The sequence below is a fragment of the Colobus angolensis genome, unplaced genomic scaffold (genome assembly GCF_000951035.1).
Source record: "Colobus angolensis palliatus isolate OR3802 unplaced genomic scaffold, Cang.pa_1.0 Scaffold137, whole genome shotgun sequence".
In the NCBI taxonomy this organism is placed as follows: domain Eukaryota; kingdom Metazoa; phylum Chordata; class Mammalia; order Primates; family Cercopithecidae; genus Colobus; species Colobus angolensis.
In genome coordinates, this window is record NW_012114455.1 from 824,856 (window position 1) to 834,960 (window position 10,105).

Genomic DNA, 10,105 nt, shown 5'->3' on the forward strand with positions numbered 1-10,105 from the left:
CCGGCCGCGCATTGTCTGCGGGTGCAAGGAGCCTGGCTGCGGACTCGGATCGCCGCGGGCCCAACCCCGTAGCTGGAGGGCGGGGAGCTGTGCGCCGGGAGCGCCAGGGGACCCCAGAATAGGAACAGGCACGCCGGCCGGAGACCGGGTGCCGGAGGCTCCCGGCTGAGCGCTCCGCGGGGCAAGGCTGGGAACCGCGGGCAGGCTCCAGGTTCTCTTTCCCGGCTTCGGGCGTCCTTGGGGCCGACGCTTACTCGGCGCCACCAGCCTGGAGCTGCTTTCCAGCGGCTGGAAGCGGGAGCGGTCCCAGGCTGGGGCCGGGTGACCGGAGGAGTGGAGGAGCCGCGGCCGCGGCCGGCCGGGCCTGGGGAGGCAGGGCGAATGGGGGTTTGCGGGCGGATCGGTGGAGGCAGAGGAACACCGGCGGGGTCCGGGAAGCCAGGATCTGAGGGACTACGCGCAGGGACCCTCACCCAGGGAGGAGCGAGAATGTGTAGGGTCACCGGCTTTCCGTGATTGTTGGGGATCTTCGGTGAGGCGGGCGTAGGGGCCCGCGCGAGGCTTGGGAATCGGGAGCCCTTCTGGCTCGAGAACTAGGGGATGAGTTCGTAAAAGAGGGGACGGAAAGCGCTCCGGAGCGGAGAGCTGAGGGGGATGGGGCAGGGTCCCGAATCTGCCGCGCAAAGTTTGCATTTCTTTCGGGTTAGGTGACGGGGCTTTCCTGGCTCCCGATGCCCAGGAAGAAACGAGCGAAATGGGACGCCCTTTCCCGGGGCTCTTCACGGGGGAGCCGGGGCTTTCCGCGCGGTGGGTAGACTCTGGTTGGGAACTGAGGGGTAGAGGCTTTGTGGATCGGCTCTGAATTAGGGCTGGGTTTTAGGACCGGGCTAGAGTTTGGTTTATAGGATCCAGACTGTTTACGGAATCGGGATTGAAGGGCCGATAAGTAGTTTACACGCCGGCCAGAGCAGAGTGCTGGAGGTCGGAGTTGGGGGCTGGAGGAACGGGTGGTGTTTTTAGGATTCAGTAACGGGATCACAGCTTTTTCTTGTGGTCGAGGCTATTGGAATTTGGGGAGGGTCGCACGCGGGGGTCCTGGACCTCTGCGTGTGAAAACGTGTTTAGGTAAGCGACGAAAGTAGTTGATCTGAGCCATGGCAGGCAAGCCCCGAATTTTTGCTGCTTCCCCCCGAAAGTGTTTCTTTAGGAGGAGAGAACTTGGCCCACACAGGACCCGGTCCTAGGAGAGCGATTCTGGGAAGCGGACAGATCGAAGAGACCTTCCGGGCGAAGCGGCAGGGCAGCCTCGCGGGGCTGGGAGTGGATCGGAAGACCCGACCCAGGCGGCACGGAGTGCTCCGGGAGCCACTTGGGTCTGCGGGGGCAGCGCGGAGGGGCGGGAGCGGTGGCCCCCAGGGGCCGCGGCCTGCGATAAAGGCGGGGGGCAGCGCTAGCAGCGAGGTGCCGCAGTGGGCCGAGGAGTCTGGGCTGTGGCCCAGGGTAGGACTGGTTCGAACTCCGGTGCCCTGATTGGAGCCGCTTCCTGTGCTTACTCCCGCCGGGCTGAGAAGCCCATAAACCCGGCCTTTGGTGTGCCCCAAGCTTGGGGTGCCCAACTGTCATCTCTCCTGTCCTGAGACTTCAGGATATTGGCTTTTCGGGTTTCAAATGCACTATAACTGGTGGAAGCCAAAAGCTTCGCATTTTAGGCAGATTAGACGATCCTCCCCACCCCAGATCTGAGAATGATGGTGTTCAAACATAACACGGTCTATTACCCAAAGCCCCTGCCCCTGCCCTCCTGCTCTCTCTGCTGTTCTGGTCTTCTGAGGCCCCAGGACCTTGGTAGAAGCGGGGAGGGAGGGTCCCGTTTCTGGTCTCATAATCTCCCACTCCGGCTGCATCCCCATAGCTTGGGCCTAGCTCTGGGGTGTGGGGTGGGAAGGGGTCCCGACCAGGGAGGTAGGTTATTCTCTGGGCATCTAGAGAAAGAGCGTGTGTGGGAGGTGGGGGCGGGGGGAGGAGGGTATTGAGGGGAGGAAGATTTGAGATCTCCTCCTTTTAATATTAAATCCACCTTCCCAGCCCCCTGCACCCTTGGCAGGGAGAGCCAGACAGCCCTTACAGGACACGGAAGACGCACGACCCACGACCCACGAGTGGCCTCGGCGGCCCGGGGCGCGGCGACTGCCGCCGCGGAGCTCCAAGGCTGTTGTTTTGCAGGCTTGGAATTCGTGAGAGCTCTCTCCCGCTGAGAGCCCGAGGGGGGAGGGAGCCATGACCCCACGGAGACTCCCTGGTCACCGCCTCCCCTTTGTGAGCGGGAAAGGCATGAAAGCCAAGAGAAAGAGAGGCTGCTCAGAATGAGGGGCAGGGGGTTACTGGAGGGAGATGGGCCCGACCACCGCTCACAGTAAAATGCCTCGTGCGAATTGCACTGAAGTATACCCAACTTGAGACTGGCTGTTTTATGATCCTCTCTGGGAGTTTACTGCTCTCTGCTTTAAAGTCTATAGATTGCTTTAAGTTAATGAAAGTGCTGCTTTCAAAAGGGGCTTTTATTGTGCGGCAGTGGCAAATCCAGTACCTCCCCTTTACTCTTCCAAAATGGGTCTGTTTAAAAAGAGGGAGCTTGCTGGAGTTCCCACATGGACACAGCTTGGGGGAGGTTGCCATGTGACAATGGAATTAATAAAAGTTAATGTCCAAGTGATTCTGAAAGACGAGTTTGCTTCTTTTCCAGTCTGGTTTCATCTGTTCATTTTTGTGTTGCCTTTGGGCTTTCACGGAGTCTGCCTTTAAATGTTGCTTGGTGCCTCCTCAGCAGCCTCTCCCAGCATTGCTTTAGGTAGGCCTGACCCTGTTCAATTAAACTCAAACTGGATTTCAGGATTTCAGCCCAGCTGCCAATTCCAACTGCAACTAAAATATTTACTCGGGGCTGGAGGAGGGGCTTGCCTCGCGTTCAGTAAGATAAATGTGTTTAGATGGCTGGGAACCTTAACAAGGAACAAGGCAGGCTGTTTTTCAGTGCTTTTTGCTTTTTCAATCTGTTTGGCACAAAAGGTGAGATGACAAGGTTTTTGACTAGGTCCTAACACAGAAACTGCAGTGGGCTCAGGCTGTGGCTTTGACCGCATGTCATAACCATTTAAACTGTGGTTAGTTGTTCAAAGCTCAAAGCTTCTCCAAGCTGGGTTTCATTAACTCTACACCAGTTGCCTGGAAGTTCAGTAGCAATAAATTGTATAAACACATTTGAAGTAAGTTAGTGATGAAATAAGGAGAATTACTGTCTTGTGAGTGGAGAATCCTGAATTCATGGAGTTCTAGCTTAACTGGAAACATACCTCCTCTCCCTTGGCCTTGAAGTTTATGGGTGCACCAGAGTGTGTGTTAAATTTCTTTCTGCCATGTCCATCTTCAACCTGGGCTGTAACTCATTAGAGACCAAGGCATGCCTAGAAAGCAAAATGGCTGGATTTTAAAGGGGTCTCTATTAGCCTGGTTTAGGACCCAAACCAGACCCATCGACCTGACTTCCTTACCTTCCACGAATCCAACGTGCAACGTAAACAGCAGCGGAGCAGGACAAAATTAGATGTCTAAATGTTAGAGTCTTAATAAGACTGCGTTGTTAGCATTTGAATTTGTTTTTATTAAAGAAACCACCAATAAAATTTATAGGCTTCCAACATGTTGCAAGATTTCCTTGCTATTTATTTAGTTCCCCCCTCCCTACTTTCTGAAATTCTCTCTCTAATCTCAGACTTTTGTTCCCGATTTATTTAATCTGGAGCACATTTTCTAAATTAGTTCGAGGAGGGTGAGAAAGGCTGTTATGAGTTTTCCCTTTTCCTATGCTGTGTGGCACAAGGACTGCGACGCTGTAAGATATATATAAACGTGTGATGCAATTGCTGGAGGTGACGGCATGTGAAGCCAAGTGTCTGGATCAAACAAAACGCAGATCCGAGTATGCAGAGGGTGAAAACGATGCTGCAGAGGAAAAACTGAGGAAGTTCTAATGGAAAATGAAATCATCATGAACCACGTTAGCCTGAGTCTAGCCAACACACCATGCTTTGTATAAAACACTTCACGTGAGATCTGTGACTTATTGAAGATTGAATTATATCGAGAAGCAGAATTTAGAGGGAGGAGCTCCACGGGCTGGGTTCTATCCAGGCAACACGGCCAGGATTGTTGCGATGGGGATCTGCTAATTTAATTAAATCTAATACCTGATGGGAAAGGGAGGAAGGAGGGAGGGAAGTGGTGGGCAGATAATCAAGGTTGGCAGGTCAGCATGCTGAGCTAGTGTTTAGGCTGAAATTTAGTGGCCTGGTCTCTTTTCGCTCTGTTATTGCCTGGGCTGCATGACTCCAGGGTCATCTAGCTTCTGGGCCTTGGTTTCTTCATCTGTAAAGTGGAATGTATCACACACAGTTCTCACTAGGGTGAGAGGATGGGCTCGATCAAGCACAGGCTGCGCTCTGAGTAAAGAAAATGGGAGACAGAGGCTTCTCAGCAGCAACGTCACATTCTTCGGTGTGTTTTCTTTCCTCACCTGGCTCCAGGACCTTCCCCACAACTCTCAGGAGTTCTTAGGCTATGGTAAAGGGGCTGAATTCCTGCCTTGCATTACATCCTAGAGTCTGAAAGGCCTGCTGTGATTCCAAAAACCATTTACACTTTACCAAGAGGGGCAATTTTGGCTGAGCTGGGGGATCCAGCCCACTTCTTCCAAATGGTGTTACCTGGAATAGCTTTCATGCATCAGATGAATGCAGAATCTGACATCAAAAATGCAGTCCCTTCTCTTTATTCCACTGGGAAGGCAAGACTTGAGCCCTGACTCGTGTGTGTGACATCTGGTTGGCTGCAGCGGGGGGTGGGTACTGGTCTGGAGCTAGCCATGGCCTGAACCTCTCTTAGCAGTCTCTGCTGGCAGATCAAAGCAGATTTTGGGCCAGAAAGCCCAAGAAGTTACACCCGGCACTTACACAAAACTGTGTGCGCGCTCATAGACTCCTTCTGTTCCGGTGTCTGATTTGTAAAAGCTAGCTCTGATCCTGGAGACGCGGCTCCGGTGGAATGCTTGTCTTTAATTCTCCCTAGTCTGTGGGGATTCCTTGGGGTAATTTTTCCTCCGCATATCCTTCTCAGCCAGTCACTGGCAACATCTTAGTCTCCATTTTGATTGGGGGTGGGAGACAGGGCTGGAGGTTGAGAGAGCAACAGTTGGCGGCACAGTCTTTCTACCTGAACTCCAGCTTTTCCTCCCGTCCAGAACCCCCAGGAGAGAGGGAGAAGCAAGCCTGGGACAGCTCAGTTCGTCTCATGTGGTCAAGCAGAGCTTAAGAAGAGCTTGCTGCAAACGTGTTGTCTTCAGGGGGATCTGCTGTTTGGCTTGGATGCCTCACTGCAGGCCCAGCCTGCCTGGGTTTCTAATTACAAGAAGGACGTTTCTGCTAAGACCTATCTCACTAAAAACACATCCCTGCGTGTAATAAGAAACCCTAAACCAGGCAGGATATTTTAAAACTGAAGCAACGAAGATTAGATTAAGTCTCCACCAAACAGCTTCGTTCTTGTATTATTTTTGGCTGGAATGTGGAGAAAAGCAGCTGGCCCTGGGGCCCAGAGCAGACTCTGGAGGGTTCGGATAGGGCTGGGGTGGGTGGCGTAACTGTTAGTTCTCTGCTTAGTAGGAACCTGGCCAATTTGAGTACAGCTCAGTCAAGGCAGTGGGGGTGCCCAGTGGGGGAGGGGGACGCTGGGGTGGAGGAGGAGCCAGATCCAGATGGGCCAGAAAGCAGCCGCAGAAGCAGCAGGTCACAGGGCACCGAGGCTTGTAAATCCTCCACCTCATTAGGATGTAGTCTTTTGTGTTCAACTTACGCCTCTACTCACACCCCCATCCCAAACCTAGTAAACATGGCCTTCGGAGGAACATTAATAGACAGGGTACTTTTCTGGGTGGAGAGAGGGAACAAATAGTTGTTGAAGATTCTTGGAAATAGAACCGAGTAATCTGGCATCATGGGCAGGTGTCTTACCATGCTGGGGAGGGGCAGCATGGCATTTATCCATTCCCTTTGTTCTTCCATCCAGCAAATATTTATAGAGTGTCTTCTATGTCCCCGGCACAGTCCTAGGCATTGAGGAGACAGCAGCAAAAACAAAGCAAACACATTGCCATAAAGTCTGTCTTCAAGGAGCTTGCTTGCTGTGGGGTATGGGCTTTATTTAGCATCAGGCAAAACTTCATTTAGAGCCTAGCCCTGCTCTTTACCTATCATATGGATCTAGACAAGTTGCTTAACATCTTGGATCCAGTTACCCCATTTGTAAATTGGGAAGTAAAAACACATAGCTCGTAGGACTGTTGAGAGGGCATCTGTTAAGTCCCTAGCACGGTGTCTGGCACAGAGGAGAGGCTCAATCATGGTTTACTCTCCTCTGTCATGTTATTTTGGAGCTGATGATCCAGTTGGAGGGTTATCCCTTTCCCTTTCCTTTTGCTTCCCCAGAACCTGGCTTGGGCCCTTTCCCGGATCACTGGTACCTTCAACCAGCTTTGCACAAATAGCCAGTCAATGCTGTGGCCTGGTGCTGCCCACTGTGCACAGCCCTGGCAGAGGCTGCAGTAGAAAACAGGTACACAGACCCTGAGGACACTTTGTGGACGAGGGGTGTTTGGGGTTAACGGTAGAGGGGGCACATACAACACACAGACATGAGAGATGATGGACAGAGAGGTGACGTGGAAAAAGCCACCAACCAGGTGTTAACCACAGGAGGCAACAGTAGGGCAGGATGTGGAGTGACCAGGACAGAGTGGAGTCACAGGGCAGACTTCTGGGGGGAAGGGAGTCTCTGCAGAGTGTTAGAGGAGGACGGGCTGAGCGGCTGGCCAGTGGGGAAGTGAAACATGAGCCTCTAGGTCATGGTGCTCTGCACTGTCCTGGGGACTGCAAAGGAGCAGCCTGGACTACAAGGAGGAACTCAGCCCCCTCTGCCTATCCCAGGTGGCCAGAAGTGGGCTGTCCCTGCCCCAGGAGCACCAGGTAGGCCTCCTTGTTGGAGTCCAGTTTCCCTTACACACTGAGGGATTTCCAAGCAGGCCTTTCCATGTTGACTTCTCAATGGGTAGAACTTAGACCAGTGAATTGGTGCATGAGGCAAACAAACTCGCTTCACTCCTTGTTGCAACATGGTTTTCTTACCTAAGATCCCCTTTTTCCCTAAGCAGAGAGAGCAGCGACTATAAGCCCACATCCAGCCCTCTTCTGTCTCAGGAACAATGAAGCTGATCGATATCAGGGTGATCGGGATGGTGGAGAGAATGGGGTCGGGACTGGTAGACTAAGGATGGTGGATTCCACTGTGGACTTGGCCACTGACTGATGTGTGACCTTCAACAAGGGACACCTTCTCTGTATGTCAGTGTCCTCACTTATCCAATGAGGAGCTTGAACTTGCTCCCAGAGGTCCCTTTCTACTCAAAGTTCCAGGAATCTGGGTTTCCTCCCAACTGGATTGCTTCGTGGCCAGGCAATCATTAAAACCACCGCCACCACCACAAATCCAAGCAAAGAATCATGATGACATTCAACAGGCTGCAGAGGCTTGGCCTCTGTGGTATAGAGTCTTAAGGGCAGTGTGGGGGCTGGGGGTTGGTTCTGACCCTTCTGATGGCCTGCCTGGGACAAATGGATGTGTCCTAGCAATAGGGATTGGCTCCATGAGGCAGCAATTTCAGTCTGAAGACTCACTAGCTTCTTCATAAAAAGCAACGTTTACTTTTCTTGTTGAGACAGCGTGGGGCTAGGGGAAGCAACACGGGCTTTGGAGTCAGATTCTGGGTTCTGACCCTGGTTCTACTACAGCTAAGCAGTGTGCACATCACTTAACCTCTCTGAGCCTCCATTTTCTTGGCCTTATAGGTGAGGATAGTAATACTACCAAGCATATTTAAGACTGCTGTGAAAACTCTAGAAGAAAACATCTGTAAGTGATTAACACATGGCAAGCTCATGGTGAATAAATATTCGTCTTCTCTCCTAATAAAGCTCATTCTCACATGCCCTTGTTTGAGCCTCTTAGCCTTGTGAGGCAGGTAAAATGGGCATTGTATCATTTTATAAGTAAGAGAAACTGGGGCTCAGGGAGTGGCTAAAGTGGCAGGTGCAGGAAGTGGGTGCAGATGTGTCTGTTTGTAGTGATGGAACACATCATTTAGGGTAGCCCAGGCCTATCTTCTGTGATGATGGTTCTTCCTTTAGCCTTCTGGAGACAACACAAGCCACTCCTGAGCTCTACCTATTCCTCTCCTGGGATCTTTCATAAAAGAACCAGCTGAACTCATCTCCTCTGTTACTCAAATCTTTGGCAAATGCTGGAAAGAGCTACTGTTGTGGAAACCAAAATCTAGAAGATCTCTTTTTTACTTCCACAAAGCCATCAGTCTCAGGTGGGGCTGGGAGGGCCCACACTAAGAGGTAGAGGTAGATTTAGGAGCAGGGGGTATCTCATGGCTGTGAGTGGGGGCGGTGGAGCTGCAGTGCTGCCTTGGTCTGCCAGCCCAGGTGTAAGCTGAACCCTTGGGTGGAAAGAATTCCCTCGGGGGCTCATGCCCATGGTCATCAGCTCACAATCCAGACAGATGTCAAGCCCGACAGATACCAAGGGGAGTTTAGCCCGTTAGTGGTAGCATCTGTCTAATTCCTATTAGGTAAGAGGAGGGCACAGTCTCTCTGGGTTCCAGGGTAGCACAATGGGTCTGTGCTGGAGTAGTGGCAAGTGAGCTCCACCCCAGAGCTTCCCCTCATGGTCGTCAGTCCACAGTGCATTGTTAAGGAATGGACACTCCTTTGTTCCAAGTCCTGTGCTAGGTCTGAATGTGATGTGACCCCCTCCTTCTGAGGAGCTGTCCTGCCTTCCTCCCAGGAGACCTTCCTCTATGGAGATTGTCAGTTCTATCTCCAGGTCCAGGGCAGGGAGACAGATTCCCAGAGAGTTGAGTATATGCCCTGGGCCCAGGAGTGACAGGTGCTTGTTCTCATTCTCATTTCCTCCCTAGGAATCCACCTGTCAACAGGTGTGGCCTGAACCCACTCTTTAATTAGTGCCCATTAGCATGCTGTGGGGAACACTCGATAGCCTCATCCTCTAGGAGCTACATATTTTTGATGAGGAGACCAAACAAAACACACGTGAAATTGAGAACAAGCTGTGACCTTGACTCATCTTTTAGCTTCTCTGGATTACAGAATCCTCATTTTATACGATAAGCAGGTTACCCTTGACTCTCTTCAAGGCCCCTTTCAAGTCTATTCTTCTACGACTGTATGGGCTATACACACGAGGTCCATCAGGCACCATGAGTTTGTAGAAGGTGATAGCACACCAGAGAACACTTAGCCCAGCAGTGGGAAGGCCTGTCTACCTCCAGGCAGGTGAGCAGGTGGGAAGATATATTGCAGAGGTAGCTGGCTTCATTTATGTGTCTGCAGGGGCTGGGAGAGTGCTTGCTGAGAGGGATCCTGCGGAGTCCCCCAGCTTCCAGGAGGGTCATGGGGACAGAAATCAGGCAGGAGAGCCCGGCAGAGTGGGAACTCAAGACTGCTGCTCCCCTGTGACCCACATGGTGGTGGTGGAAGGAGCTCCTCTCCTGGCCCCTCTCCCACTCTGCCCCCCACCCACCGGCTCTGGGAGGAGAGAACTGGTTTCATAGTAGGGCAGCGGTCCCCTGGGGCCCTCTTGACTTGTGAGACAGATTCTGGAGGAAAGCCAAGGAGCTCAAAAGGATTCCTCCAGCCTTCCCTGAAGCCTGTTTCCAAGGAACCTGACTTAGTCTCCAGCACTGGCATAGCACCCTTTGAGAAGTCACCTCCATTCATGAGAGCCTCTTAGTGGCAGCAAGATGGAGGACTGCTAACTCCTGCTGACTTCCGGATTGTAGGGGAAGCCCCTTTCCAAGCTGGACATCTGGTCTCCTGGAATACTTTTCAAAGTCATTTCCATTGGGTTTGAGGAGAAGGAAGGAAGGAAGGGAGGAAGGAAGGAAGGAAGGAAGGAAGGAAGGAAGGAAGGAAGG